The sequence below is a fragment of the Hypanus sabinus genome, unplaced genomic scaffold, assembly GCF_030144855.1.
Source record: "Hypanus sabinus isolate sHypSab1 unplaced genomic scaffold, sHypSab1.hap1 scaffold_131, whole genome shotgun sequence".
NCBI lineage: Eukaryota > Metazoa > Chordata > Chondrichthyes > Myliobatiformes > Dasyatidae > Hypanus > Hypanus sabinus.
In genome coordinates, this window is record NW_026779378.1 from 808,026 (window position 1) to 822,923 (window position 14,898).

Below are 14,898 nucleotides of genomic sequence, written 5' to 3' on the forward strand. Positions count from 1 at the left end.
AAAATACGAATTTTACTGTATTTTTCACAAGTGTTAGGTTAGTGTTGTTCCATAAATAGTTAGAATGACAAGTTGAGCTCCCCCGCCCCATCCCTCCATCCAGTAGCTCCCCCTAGTGGCCCAACCCCGCGTTCCCATGTTTTCACTCCAGCCTTCCTTTGACCTCCAGGACACGGAATCCCCGAGCACCGCCAAACACACGCGTGCCGGCTCTCCCCCATGGATCATGGACGTGAGGTAAATCTCCAATCTTCCCTCACCTCCTCACACCCTCTTCAGCCTCAGGACCTCTGGACTCGAAACACCTCGTAAGCGAGGCCCCTCGGTACACAAGCTCGGGATGCTCCCGCGCCTTCAGCACCCTTACCGACTGGGACAGAGGCAGGAGCTCGGGGGCGTTTTGCATCCCGTTGAGGATAGGCACTGTTGAATCATCGCAATGAGTAGGAAGTAAAAGGGACCTGCTGGATGGAGGGGGAACATGGGTACTTCAAGGTACAAACGACGGAGACACCGGCCAGATTCTCCCTCCCAGTCCAGCACGGCTCTAGTCTGCACTGGGCTCCGGCTCCAATCTAAATCCAACTGCAGACTGGAAAGAGGGCTGGCTGCATCCCGTCCGTGTACACCCCCCACCACACCCCTGGGACACTGCATCTCTCGCCGGCAGGCAGGCATGGTCCCAATCGGGAAGGACAAGGGAAGCCAAAGAGGGCAGGGAAGTTTAATTCTTTAGGGGGTAGCAGAGATAGTGAGGGTCAGGTCGGAGGAGGGGAGGTAGTGCGTCATGCAGAAGAGCGTGGTCGGGAGAGGAAGTGAGGGTCTTCGCGAAGACGGGTTAGAGAAGGAGATGGCGAGATGGAGTTGTGAAAAAGAACTTTGATCCGGTTAAGAAGAACTAGCAGAAATGGACACACCTGGAGTCTGAGTCTTCCGTTATAAACTCTATATTATAACCATATAACAATTACAGCACGGAAACAGGCTATCTCGGCCCTTCTAGGGCATGCCGCCGCTTACTCTCACCTAGTCCCAGTGACCCACACTCAGCCCATAACACTCCATTCCTTTCCTGTCCATAAACCTCCATGTACCTATCCAATTCTACTTTAAATGACAATACCGATCCTGCCTCTACCACTTCTACTGGAAGCTCGTTCCACACAGCTACCACTCTCTGAGTAAAGAAGTTCTCCATTGTGTTACCCTTAAACTTTTGCCCCCTAACTCTCAAATCATGTCCCCTTGTTTGAATCACCCCTACACTCAATGGATATAGCCTATCCACGTCAACTCGATCTATCCCCCTCATTATTTTAAATACCTCCATCAAGTCCCCCCTCAACCTTCTATGCTCCAATGATTAAAGACATAACTTGTTCAACCCAGGTAACATTCTAGTAAATCTTCTCTGTACTCTCTCTATTTTGTTTATATCTTCCCTATACTTCGGTAACCAGAACTGTACACAATACTCCAAATTCGGCCTTACCAATGCTTTGTACAATTTTATCGTTACATCCCAACCCTTGCACTCAATGCTCTGACTTATAAAGGCCAGCATACCAAAAATTTTCTTCACCACCCTATCCACATGAGATTCCACCTTCAGGGAACTATGCAACATTATTCCTAGACCACTCTGTTCTACTGTATTCTTCAATGGCCTACCATTTACCATGCATGTCTTATTTGGATTATTCCTACCAAAATGTAGCACCTCACACTTATCAGCATTAAACTCCATCTGTCATCATTCAGCCCACTCTTCTAACCAGCCTAAATCTCTCAACAAGCTTTGAAAACCTACTTCATTGTCCACAACGCCATCTACCTTAGTATCATCTGCATACCTACTAATCCAATTTATCACCCCATCGTCCAGATCATTAATGTATATGACAAACAACATTGGACCCAGTACAGATCCCTGAGGCACACCACTAGTCATCGGCTTCCAACCGGACAAACAGTTATTCACCACTACTCTCTGGCATTTCCCATGCAGCCACTGTTGAATCCATTTTACTACTTCAATATGAATACCTAATGATTGAACATTCCAACGTGCGGATAGCCGTCAGCCTTACTGAAGTCCATATAGTCCATATAGACAACATCCACTGCTTTACCCTCGTCAACTTTCCTCGTAAACTCTTCAAAAAATTCAAAATTTGTCAAATATGACCTTCCACGCTCAAATCCATGCTGACTATTGCTAATCAGACCCTGTCTATCCAGATAATTATATATACCATCTCTAAGAATACTTTCCATTAATTTACCCACCACTGACGTCAAACTGACAGGCCTATAATTGCTAGGTTTACTCTTAGAACCCTATTTAAATAATGGAACCACATGAGCAATAACCCAATCCTCTGGCACCATCCCTGTTTCAAGTGACATTTGAAATATTTCTGTCAGAACCCCTGCTATTTTCTACACCAACTTCCCTCAAGGTCCTATGGACTCTCCTGTCAGGATCTGGAGATTTATCCACTTTTATATTCCTTAAAAGTGCCAGTACTTTCTCCTCTTTAATCGTCATAATTTCCATAACTTCCCAACTTGTTTCCCTTACCTAACACAATTCAATATTCTTCTCCTTAGTGAATACCAAAAAAAAGAAATGGTTCAAAATCTCCCCCATCGCTTTCGGCTCCACACATAGCTGTCCACTCTGATGTTCTGAGGGACCAATTTTATCCCTTACTATCCTTTTGCTATTAATATAAATGTAGCAACCCTTTGGATTTATTCTCACATTACTTGTCAAGGCAACATCATATCTTCCTTTAGCTTTTCTAATTTATTTCTTAAAATTCTTTTTACATTCTTTGTATGTCTGGAGCACTTCAGTTACTTCATGCTGCCAATATTTAATGCAGAACTCTCTCTTTTTTCCGAACCAAGTTTCCAATATCCCTTGAAAACCGTGACTCTCTCAAACTTTTAACCTTTCCTTTCAACCTAACAGGAACATAAATATTCTGTACCCTCAAAATTTCACCTTTAAATGACCTCCATTTCTCTATTACATCCCTCCCATAAAACAAATTGTCCCAATCCACTCCTTCTAAGTCCTTTCACATCTCCTCAAAGTTAGCCTTTCTCCAATCAAAACTCTCAAACCTGGGTCTAGACCTATCCTTCTTCATAATTATATTGAAACTAGTGGTATTGTGATCACTGGACCCGAAGTGCTCCCCAACACATACGTTCGTCACCTGACCTATCTCATTCCCTAACTGGAGATCCAACACTGCACCTTCTCTGGTTGGTGCCTCTATGTATTGCTGCAAAAAACTATCCTGCACACATTTTACAATTTCCAAACCATCCAGCCCTTTAACAGAATGGGCTTCCCCGTCTATGTGTTGAAAATTAAAATCTCCCACAATCACAACCTTGTGCTTGCTACAATTATCTACTACCTCCTTACAAATTTGCTCCTCCAATTCTTGTTCCCCATTAAGTGGTCTATAATACACCCCTATAAGTGTTACTACACCTTTCCCATTCCTCAATTCCACCCAAATAGTCTCCCTAGATGAGCCCTCTAATCTATCCTGCCAAAGCACCGCTGTAATATTTTCTCTGACAAGCAATGCAACACCTCCTCTAGCCCCTCTGATTCTATCACACCTGAAGCAAAGAAATCCAGGAATATATAGTTACAGAAATCATACCCTTCCTGCAACCATGTTTCACTAATAGGTACAACATCATATTTCCAGGCATCAATCCATGCTCTCAGCTCATCCACCTTTCTTACAATGCTCCTAGCATTAAAATAAATGCATTTAAGAAACTCTCCACTTCTTACTCTCTTGTTTATCCCTAGCAATGCAATCAACTTTATTATCTTTTTCCTCCTTCTCCCCTACAACTTTGGTCTGAGCACTCCCCTTCTCTATCACCTGCCTGTCCACCCTCACAAATTGTCTACTAGTTTTCTCTATTTGTGAACCAACCTCCTCTCTCCTAGTCTCTCCAAATTGATTCCCACCTCCCAACCATTCTAGTTTAAAGTCTTCCGAGTAGACTTAGCAAATCTCCCTGCCAGGATATTGGTCCCCCTAGGTTTCAAGTGCAATCCATCCTTTTTGTACAGGTCACACCTGCCCCAAAAGAGATCCCAATGATCCAGAAACTTGAATCCCTGCCCCCCACTCCAATCCCACATCCATGCATTTATCCTCCACCTCATTCCATTCCTACTCTCACTGTCGCGTGGCACAGGCAGTAATCCTGAGATTACTACCTTTATCGTCCTTCTTCTCAACTGACTTCCTAACTCCTTACATTCTCCTTTCAGGAACGCTTCCCTTTTCCTACCTATGTCATTGGTACCTACATGTACCACTACCTCTGGCTCTTCACCCTCTCACTTCAGGATATCTTGGACGCGATCAGTAACATCCAGAAACCCTGGCACCAGGGAGGCAAACTATCATCTGGGTCTCCTGATCGCATCCACAGAATTGCCTATCTGACCCCCTAACTATCGAATCCCCTATTACTAATGCCTTCCTCTTCCTTTCCCTGCCCTTCAGAGCTACAGGGCTGGACTCTGTGCCGGAGGCTCGACATTGTCGCTTCCCCCAGGTAGGCTGTTCCTGCCACCACCCCCCCCCCCCCAAATAGTACTCAAACAGGAGTACTTATTGTCAAGGGGTACAGCCACTGGGCTACTCTCTAGTACCTGACTCTTCCCCCTCGCCCTCTTAACCGTAACCCACCTGTCTGCCTCCCATGTTTCTGGTGTGACCTCCTGCCTGTAACTCCTCTTTATCAACTCCTCACTCTCCATGACCAGGCGAAGGTTATCGAGCTGCAGCTCCAGTTCCCTAACTCGGTCCCTTAGGAGCTGCAGCTCGCCACACCGGGTGCAGATGTGGACGTCCGGGAGGCTAGGAGACTCCAGGACCTCCCACATCCGACACAGAGAACAACAAGTTGCCCTCACACTCATACTTCCCCTTTCCTCAAATAACAGGAAAAACTGAAACCTAAACCTGCCTTGCCTCGCCCGCTTCCACCTAAGCCCGTTGAGACAAAGCCTTTAAGCCTTCAATCTGCTCCCAAATCACTCCGCTGCCCACAAAACAACACTGCCCGCTGCATAAGGCTGTCTCCTTTTTAAATCCTCCCCGCTTCACTGCCCAACGTCACACGCCTGCACAGTCCCACCTCTCTTAACTCTGATGAGAATGAAAAAAATTCAAGATGGCCCCCGCCGCACTCCTGTTCGGATCCTCCTCCTTCCTTCTCCAAAGATGAATTTTAGTAAGGCATTTGACAAGGTTCCACACGGTAGGCTTATTCAGAAAGTCAGAAGGCAAGGGATCCAGGGAAGTTTGGCCAGGTGGGTTCAGAATTGGCTTGCCTACAGAAGGCAGAGTGTTGTGGTAGAGAGAGTACATTCTGAGTGGAGGGTTGTGCCTAGTGGTGTCGCACAAGGATCTGTTTTGGTACCTCTACTTCTCGTGATTTTTATGTGGGTGTAGAAGGGTGGGTTGGCAAGTTTGCAGATGACCCAAAGGTTGGTGGTATTGTAGATAGTGTAGAGGATTGTCAAAGATTGCAGAGAGACATTGATAGGATGCAGAAGTGGGCTGAGAAGTGGCAGATGGAGTTCAAACCGGAGAAGTGTGAGGTGGTACACTTTGGAAGGACAAACTCCAAGGCAGAGTACAAAGTAAATGGCAGGATACTTGGTAGTGTGGAGGAGCAGAAGGATTTGGGGGGTACGTGTCCACAGATCCCTGAAAGTTGCCTCACAGGTAGACAGGGTAGTTATGAAAGCTTATGGGGTGTTAGCTTTCATAAATCAAGGGTTTGAGTTTATCTCTATCAAATCACCCCTCATTCTCCTATGCTCCAGGGAATAAAGTCCTAACCTATTCAACCTTTCTCTGTAACTCAGTTTCTCAAGTTCTGGCAGCATCCTTGTAAACCTTCTCTGCATTCTTTCGACCTTTCTAATATTCTTCCTGAAATTAGGTGACCAAAACTGCACACAATACTACAAGTTCGGTCTTACCAGTGTCTTATACAACCTCACCACTACATTCCAATTCTTTCATCTCAGATATTTGTAAAGTATGTGTGATAGCAAGGAAACACAACAACAGGAGTAACATAAATAGACCAAGAGAGAGGGGAGAGAGAGGGGGAGAGGAAGGGGAGGAGGGAGAGGGGAAAGGGGGGAGAGGGGGAGGGGGAGAGAGAGGGGAGGGGGAGAGGGAGAGGGGGAGAGGGAGAGGGGGAGAGGGGGAGAGGGGGAGAGAGGGGGGGAGAGAGGGGGGGAGAGGGGGGGGAGAGGGGGGGGAGAGAGGGGAGGGGGAGAGGGAGAGGGGGAGAGGGAGAGAAGGAGAGGGAGAGAAGGAGAGGGAGAGAGGGGGGGAGAGGGGGAGAGGGGAGGAGAGGGGGAGAGGGGGGGAGAGGGGGAGAGGGGGGGAGAGGGGGAGAGGGGGGGAGAGGGGGAGAGGGGGGGAGAGGGGGGAGAGGGGGGAGAGAGGGGGGGAGAGGGGGGGAGGGGGGGAGAGAGGGGGGGAGAGTCTTCAACTGCTTTCACTTCCTTGCAGAACAGGGACTAGTTTGTCGATGTCCCTGTCAAGACGCCGCAGGATACTTTATTTCTCATCAAATATCCCACTGATTTTACCAAACTACTACGGATATAATCAACAACACACACAAAATGCTGGTGAAACACAGCAGGCCAGGCAACATCTATAGGGAGAAGCGCTGTCGATTTTTTGGATCGAGACCTTTCGTCAGGACTAATCGAAAGGAAAGATAGTAAGAGATTTGAAAGTAGTGGGGGGAGTGGGAATTGCAAAATGATAGGAGTAGACCAGAGGGGGTGGGATGAAGCTAAGAGCTGGAAAGGTGATTGGCGAAAGTGATACAGAGCTGGAGAAGGGAAAGGATCATGGGACGGGAGGCCTCAGGAGAAAGAAAGGAGTCGGGGGGGGGGGGGGGAGCACCAGAGGGAGATGGAGAACAGGCAAATAAATAAATATTTCAGGGATGGGGTAAGAAGGGGAGGAAGGGCATTAACGGAAGTTAGAGAAGTCAGTGTTCATGCCATCAGGTTGGAGGCTACCCAGCCGGTATATAAGGTGTTGTTCCTCCAACCTGAGTTTGGATTCATTTTGACAATAGAGGAGGCCATGGATAGATATATCAAAATGGGAATGAGATGTGGAATTACAATGTCTGGCCACTGGGAGATGCTGCTTTTTCTGGTGGACTGAGCGTAGGTGTTCCACGAAACGGTCTCCCAGTCTGTGTCGGGTCTCACCAATATATAAAAGGCCACACCGGGAGCACCGGACGCAGTATACCACACCAGCCGACTCACAGGTGAAGTGTCACCTCACCCGGAGGGACTGTCTGGGGCCCTGAATGGTGGTGCGGGAGGAAGTGTAAGGGCAGGTGTAGCACTTGTTCCGTTTACAAGGATAAGTGCCTGGAGGAAGATCGGTGGGAAGGGATGGGGGAACGAATGGACAAGGGAGTCGTATAGGAAGCGATCCCTGTGAAAAGCAGAAAGAGTGGGGGAGGGAAAAATGTGTTTGGTAGTGGGATCCCGTTGGAGGTGGCGGAAGTTACGGAGAATTATATGTTGGACCTGGAGACTGGTGGGGTGGTAGGTAAGGACAAGGGGAACCCTATCCCAAGTGGGGTGGCGGGTGGATGGGCAGATGTGTGGGAAATGGGAGAGATACGTTTGAGAGCAGAGTTGATGGTGGACGAAGGGAAGCCCCTTTGCTTAAAAAAGGAAGACTTCTCCTTTGTCCCGGAAAGAAAAGCCTCATCCTGACAGCAGATGCAGCGGAGATGGAGGAATTGTGAGAAGGGGATAGCCTTTTTGCAAGAGACAGAGGGGAAAGAGGAATAGTCCAGGTAGCTGTGAGAGACTGTAGGTTTATAGTAGATATCAGTAGATAGGCCGTCTCCAGAGATGGAGACAGAAAGATCAAGAAAGGGGAGGGAGGCATCGGAAATGGACCAGGTAAATTTGAGGGCAGGGTGAAAGACGGAATATAATCAAGTACGTTGCTATTTAAGAATAACTGCAATGTATATACCACCCTGTAAACTTAGGACATGTCAAATTCTTCTCAATTACTGAAAAAAGCCAAGATCACAGACGTTTCCTCACAGGACAACTCAGGCTGTGCAGATGTCTCTCTGTTAAACCTTCTTTTGATTTCCCACCTGCCCACACACTTTTAACTGAAGGGAACCAAGACTGCAGGCAGTGATCCACAACAGATCTCACCAACCGACTCTATAATGGAACCATCACATCTTTATACCCCTCCCCGCTATAAACTGCAGTGGGAGTAATTCTCATAATTTTGCCCTCTCCCAGCAGCTACCTACCGAAATGTCGTAAAGGGTAGACAAATACTTTCGATCCCACCTGCGAAGGAATAAGCAAAGCGAATCCTCAGTTCCTCGGTTGAGGATCGGTAAAGCCCCGAGTGTGGACGGATCGGCTTCCCGTTACTGCAAACAGTAGCCCGGGAACAGTTCCGAGATGCGGGAAGCTCGCACCTCCCGAGCCTTTGCTGATGATTCGGAGCTGGGTTGAAAGTGCGACGTTTCCGATAACACCTCCAACTACACCGGTTTCCCCCGGGACATGCACAGGAAGTCGATGCAGGCAATTAGCTGAAGGGAATTATTAATTCTTTCAAAAGCGATTCACTACAGTTCTAATATCAATCAACACAATACATTATCAATCCCATTCGTGTTCATAAAAATGGCTAAATATCTTTGCAATGTTTATATTTCAGTATATAGAGCTTCTTACCGTGTACAGCGGCTCCAGGTTCTGTTACCACCCCGTCCCAGTGAGGCTGTGTTACGGGTTCTGTAAGTAATGAACACACCCTGATTAATATTCAGTTAGCTCCTGGTGATAATCATTAACTAAACCCACAGCTTTACCAGCGGTTCTCTCCGTGTCCTGTTCTTTGGTACAATGTACGTTCTGTCTCCAAACAAACATCACCATGGAGATGAAAAGTGATCTCAGTGATTTTGAGAGTGGAATGTTTGTCGGTGCCAGACGGTGCAGTTTTATAGACAATAGGCAATAGGTTCAGGAGTAGGCCATTTGGCCCTTCGAGCCAGCACCACCATTCAATGTGATCGTGGTTGATCTTCCACAGTCCTTGCCCTCTTGCCCTCGTTCTTGCCCTCTCCCCATATCCCTTGACTCCGCTATCTTTAAGAGCTCTATCTAACTCTTTCTTGAAAGCATCCAGAGAATTGGCCTCCCCTGCTTTCTGAGGCAGAGCATTCCATTGATCCACAACTCTCTGTGTGAAAAAGTTTTTCCTCAACTCTGTTCAAAATGTCCTACCCCTTATTCTTAAACTGTGGCCTCTGGTTCTGCACTCCCCCAACATTGGGAACATTTTTCCTGTGTCTAGCATGTCCAATCCCTTAATAATCTTATATGTTTCAATCAAATCCCCCTCATCCTTCTAAATTCCAGTGTTCCGGTGAAAACACTGTCATTTAAGTGTGAAGAAAGTTTAACTATTTGTGGTGCAGAGAAGAGTGATAGAACCAATGACGCGATGTAAAATACATTAGCTGGGATCTCGAAGGCCGACTGTTCTTTTCTCCATCGATGCTGCCTGGCCTGTAGAGTCCCTCCAGCATTTTGTGTGTGTTGCCTGGAGTTCCAGCATCTGCTGATTTATCTTTTTTCAGAGAGATCGGTGACGGGTCACTGCCCCGTTGGATATTTCACATGTCACTACCGGGGTGAAAGATGCTTTCTGCTCACACTCAGTAGAAATCAGCCAGGAGAGTATTTCTGGTTGACGGCAAAGACCTCGTTTCTCTTAATCCATTTGGACAGTAATTGACCCGTTAACATGAACATGTCAGAACTCCCTTCTCCCACTAAATTCACTCCCGATCCCGACCAAAGCTGAGTCTCACTGTAAACGCTGAATAGTTGTACAGAATCACAGACAACACTTACCTCTGATGTTGTAACCGGCCGGCGTTCAGTGTGGTCCCAGCAAATCACAGTCTGACTTCCCGGTGACCAACAATGGTCCTGCACCGATGTTCTCACTCTGTACAGAGAGTTGAGTCTGAGCTGCTGCTCCCGAGGCCGCTGGGCTGTGATGTGTCCGCCGCTCATTACAGATGGACAGGGCCGGGTGAGCCAGGGTAGAGCGGGATTACAGCAGTCCGGCTCACACTAACTCTCACCGGCTCAGGACGGGTCTGACAGCGTGAAGAGGCGGGAGTGGGGTCAATGTAGCAACCCTAAAGAGGAAAACAAACAGGCTGCATTAACCTTACTGACCAGATTTCCGTGTGGATCTCTCCTTTTTCTTTCATCGCAACCAGGGGGCGGAGTTTCTCTGTTGAACTCAGCGAGTCCCAGGCTGCGGATTTGATCCAGCCCGGGTTCTGGGAGGGTATGAACTCTACCCTCTGTGTAAGAAAGACTGCCTGACATGGATAGAGTTTCAGCTCAAACGTTCCTCACCTATTCAGGTCCAGGGAGCTGTATTTCTGCTGAATTTAAACCAAACACGTTTGACTATATATTTCCACTAACTGGAAAAAAACTGGGAGAGATGATTGCATTTCCATCTGGACAACTATCGTCACAAGAACCCTCCTCGCCCATGGTTTCATTCCACAGCCCGCTGGAAATACTTGTTGAATTTACTTCTCTTAAAAGTCATTTATTCCAAATGGCCAGAGGTTTTACCGAGGGAGGGAGTGACGCACTCACTGAAATCGTTACATACGTTAAAATGGTTGACAGGGAGGGAAGGACGCACTGATTGAAATGAGCATGGGGGAGGGGGGGAGCTGTTTGTCGATCAAAAATGGGAGCCTCTCTCCCTTCTATCCCCTGACCGAACCCTCACTATCCTCATCCCTCAACCCCATCAATACCCCTCATGATTTTGTAGACCTCCATCAAATCTCCCCCAAATCTTCTGCATTCCAAGGAACAAAGTCGTAATCCTTTATAACTTAGGTCCTGCAATCGCAGCAAAATCCTTGGAAATTTTCGTTGCAATCTATCAACCTTATTTACATCTTTCCTGTGGGTAGGTTACGTAAACTGCAAACATACTCCAAATTAGGCCTCATAACTGTCTTATATCATGCAATCTCCTGTACTGAATACTTTAATTTATGAAGGCCAATGTGCCAAAGATTTCTTCACTACCTTATCTAGGTGTGCTGCCACTTTCAATGAATTGTGGACTCGAATTCCCTGATGCCCTTGTCCTACTGCATTCCTCAGTGCCGAACTCTTCACTGTGTTCTGGTTGATCCTACTGATGTGTGACAGCTCACAAGCCTGCATTAAACTCCATCTGCCATTATCAGACATTTTTACACCTGATGTAGATCCCGCTGCAAGCTCCGATAGTCTTCCTCGCTGTCAAATACACCCCAAACCTTGGTGTCATCCACAAATTTGCTGACCCGGATAATCTAATTATCATCGAGATCATTGAGAAAGTTGACAAACAACAACGGATATCAGCACCGATCCCTGTGGAAATCCACAAGTCACGGGTCTCCAGTCAGAGAGGCAACCATCTTCTACCACTATCTGCCTTCGTCCTCTATGCTAATGTCTACTCCCATTTACTAACCCAACTTAAGTGCTAAGAGAATGAAATTTATTGGTCAACACCCTATGGGGGACCTTGTCAAATGCCTTGCTAAAGTCCATGTAGACAATATCTAGTGCCTTGCCTTCATCAGCTTTCCTGGTAACATTCCTTGTAACCTCTTCGAAAAACTCAATAGATTGTCTAGAACACCCAAAGTCATGTTGGATGTCCCTAATCAGTCCTATTTATTTAAATTCTCCTATATCTGGTCCTTCCAAATGTCTTCACACGACTGATGTCAAGTGCACCGGCCGATAATTTCCTGGTTTAATTTTGGAGCATTTTTTCAGCAGTGGATCAAAATTAGCTATCCTCCAATCCTCTGTTAGCTCTCGTCTTTGAGCATAATTTAAACATAACAGTTACATCCTTGCAATGTCTGCACCCGCCTGCATCGGGGTCCAAAGACTGAACTTCTCAGTCACTGGGGATTTATACACTCAAAGTTGCCCAACTTGCCCAAAACACTGACTCATCCATAATTTGTATAACATCCATGGCCTCACTTCTCCAGATTATTTTCATGAGTGAACACAGAAGCAAAAATCCACTGAAGAACTCCTCTATCTGTTTTGGCTCCATGTGCACATTGGCATTCTGATAATCCGGACAATCAATTGTGTCCCCTGAAATCCTCTTGCTTTTAAAATATCTGTATAATCCCTCACCTTGTCTGTTAGGACAACCTTATGCCACCCTATAGCCTTCCCGTTTTCTTTCCTCAATCTTATCTTGCATTTTCTCAACTCCATAAGTACCTCAATTTTTTCCTACCTGCCTGCACCGGTTATGCATCTATTTTTTTTTCTAAGCACAAAGTACACTGCTGATGCTGTGGTCATATCAAGACATACAAAAAAGCTGGATGAACTCAGCAGGTCAAGCAGCATCCGTTGAAAGGAGCAGTCAACGTTTGGGGTCAAGACCCTTCATCAGGACTAATGAAGGAGGGGGCAGGGGCCCTATTAAGAAGGTGGGGGAGGGAAGGCAGGGAGGGGTTAGGCAAGAGAGGTGAAGAAGTAATCTAATGGGAAAGCACTATGGGTAGTAGAAGAAGGCAGGGTCATGAGAGATGATAGGCAGCTAGAAGAGGAGACAGAGTGAAGGCGGGATGCGGGAAGGGAGAGGGAGGGGGGAATTACAGGAAGTTGGAGAATTTGATCTTTCCTCTGATTGGTTTTCCACCCTCCCCCCACCTTCTTTATAGGGCCCCTGCCCCCTCCTTCTTCAGTCCTGATGGAGGGTCTTGGCCCGAAATATTGACTGTTCCTTTCAACCAATGCTGCCCGACCTGCTGAGTTCATCCAGCTTTTTTGTACGTATTTCTTTTTCTTTAACAGGGCCTCAATACCACCTCGTAGAGCGATTGTTCTCCATACTTCCTTTGAATCTGATGGCATTGTGATCACCAGATGCAAACAGTTTCCCTACACAGACTTCTGTTACGTCTGTCCTGTCTCAGTCCCTAATGGGAGATCAAATATTACACTTGAGTCTTTGGGACTTCAATGTACTGATTAATGAAACTTCTGTGAGACATTTGTCAACTACATGAGTACATCTACAGTATGAGAGTTCCAGTCTGTATGTGGAAGGTTAAAATCAAATTATAACAAATTATGTTTCTTGCAATATTCTCGGACGTCTACTAATTTGTTCCTCTAAATCCCGCAGACTCTTGGACTGTCTATAAGACAGACCCAATAACATGTTCAAACAAATTTTATTTCTCCGATCTACCCATAAAGCCTCACTGGATGAGTTCTCCCATCTGCCCTTACTGCACAGTGCCGTGAGTTTCCCTGAGTAATAAAACCACCCCTACCCCTTTAATCCCTCATGCTCTGTCCTGTCTAAAGCAACAGAACCCCAGAATATTGAGCTGCCAGTTCTCTGCAAGCCCGTCTCAATAATGGTGACAATATCATAATGCCATGTGTTGATCCATGACTGAAGCTCATCTGTCTTTCCTTCAATACATCGTGGGAATTTTTTTTGTGTTTCCATCGATTTACAGAGAGTGAGGAAGTGGTGGGTGCTGTCGTCACACAGATTTACAAGGGATTTCAGCCACCCTAGGAAAACAGAAGTTGTATTCTGTGAATGCTTCAGAAATGGGGTCATTTTGGCTGCAGTTGAAAGTTTTCACATCCCTTAAAAGGCTAACAATTATACCAGTGCCCAAGAAGAGCAGTGTGAGTTGCATTAATGACTATCGTCCATAGCAATAACAGTTACTGTGATGAAATGATTGAGGGGTTTGCGATGGCTAGAATTAGCTCTTCTCTCAGCAAGGACCTGGGCCCACTGTAATTTCCCTGTATCCACAATAGGTCACAATGCAATCTCCTCGGCTCCTCATGCGGCTTTGGATTACCTTGACAATACAAATACTTACATCAGATTGCTGTTTCTCAACCAGAGCTCAGTATGTAAAGCATACTGTTATTCCTACAGTTCTGATCAAAAGTCTCGAACCGCTGGGCCTTTCTACCTCCCTCTGCAACCGGATCCTCAATTTCCTCAACAGAAAACCACAATCTGTGGGGTTTGGATATAACGCCTGCACATAGCCATCGATACCGGTGCACCTCAAGGATATGTGCTTTGCCCACTGCTGTACTTTCTCTGCACCCATGGCTGTGCGGTATGGCACAGCTCAACTGCCAGTGACAAATTTGCTGTTGTTGGATTGAAATACTCTCAGCAATGTTGTCAGTTCAGTCAGCTCCATCATGGGTAACAGCCTCCGTAGCATCCAAGATATCGTCATGGAGCGATGCCTCAAAATGGCGGCATCAATCATTAGGGATCTGCTTCACCAAGGAGATGCCCTCTTCTCATTTGTATCACCAGGAAGGTGGTACAGGATATTGAGGGCACACACTCAACTAGTCAGGAACCGCTTCTTTCCCTCTGCCATCCTATTTCTGAATTGACATGGAACCGATGAACCTACTTCACTGAATTCATTTTTGCAATACTTATTTAATTTACCTTTTAGTAACAGATATTTGTTGTAATACAGTTCTGTTTTCTATTATTAGAAGCTGTGTTGGCTAAACAGCTTTTCTCAAGCTTGCTTTGGAATCATAACCCCTGATACTATCCCCTGACCTAACCCTTACTATCCTCATCCCTCTACCCCATCTACCCTATCCATACCTCTCATGATTTTGTGGACCTCCATTAAATC

The 14,898-nt window shown here is 46.4% G+C and overlaps 1 protein-coding gene across 7 annotated transcripts in view; it reads right to left on the reverse strand.

The window, feature by feature from the left end:
• The window catches only part of LOC132386789 (NACHT, LRR and PYD domains-containing protein 3-like), a 70,100-nt gene that overhangs the window by 39,373 nt on the left and 15,829 nt on the right, over window positions 1–14,898 (reverse strand). For 3 of the 7 annotated variants that reach the window (XM_059959130.1, XM_059959125.1, XM_059959124.1), the window contains 2 exons: window positions 10,028–10,320; window positions 8,840–8,899 (listed from right to left, as the gene is read on the reverse strand). The gene's annotated coding sequence lies outside the window, so the exon portion shown is untranslated. Of the gene's footprint in view, window positions 1–8,403; window positions 8,695–8,839; window positions 8,900–10,027; window positions 10,321–14,898 lie in introns of all 7 variants that reach the window. The other 4 variants (XM_059959127.1, XM_059959126.1, XM_059959128.1 and 1 more) reach the window with 4 other exon arrangements.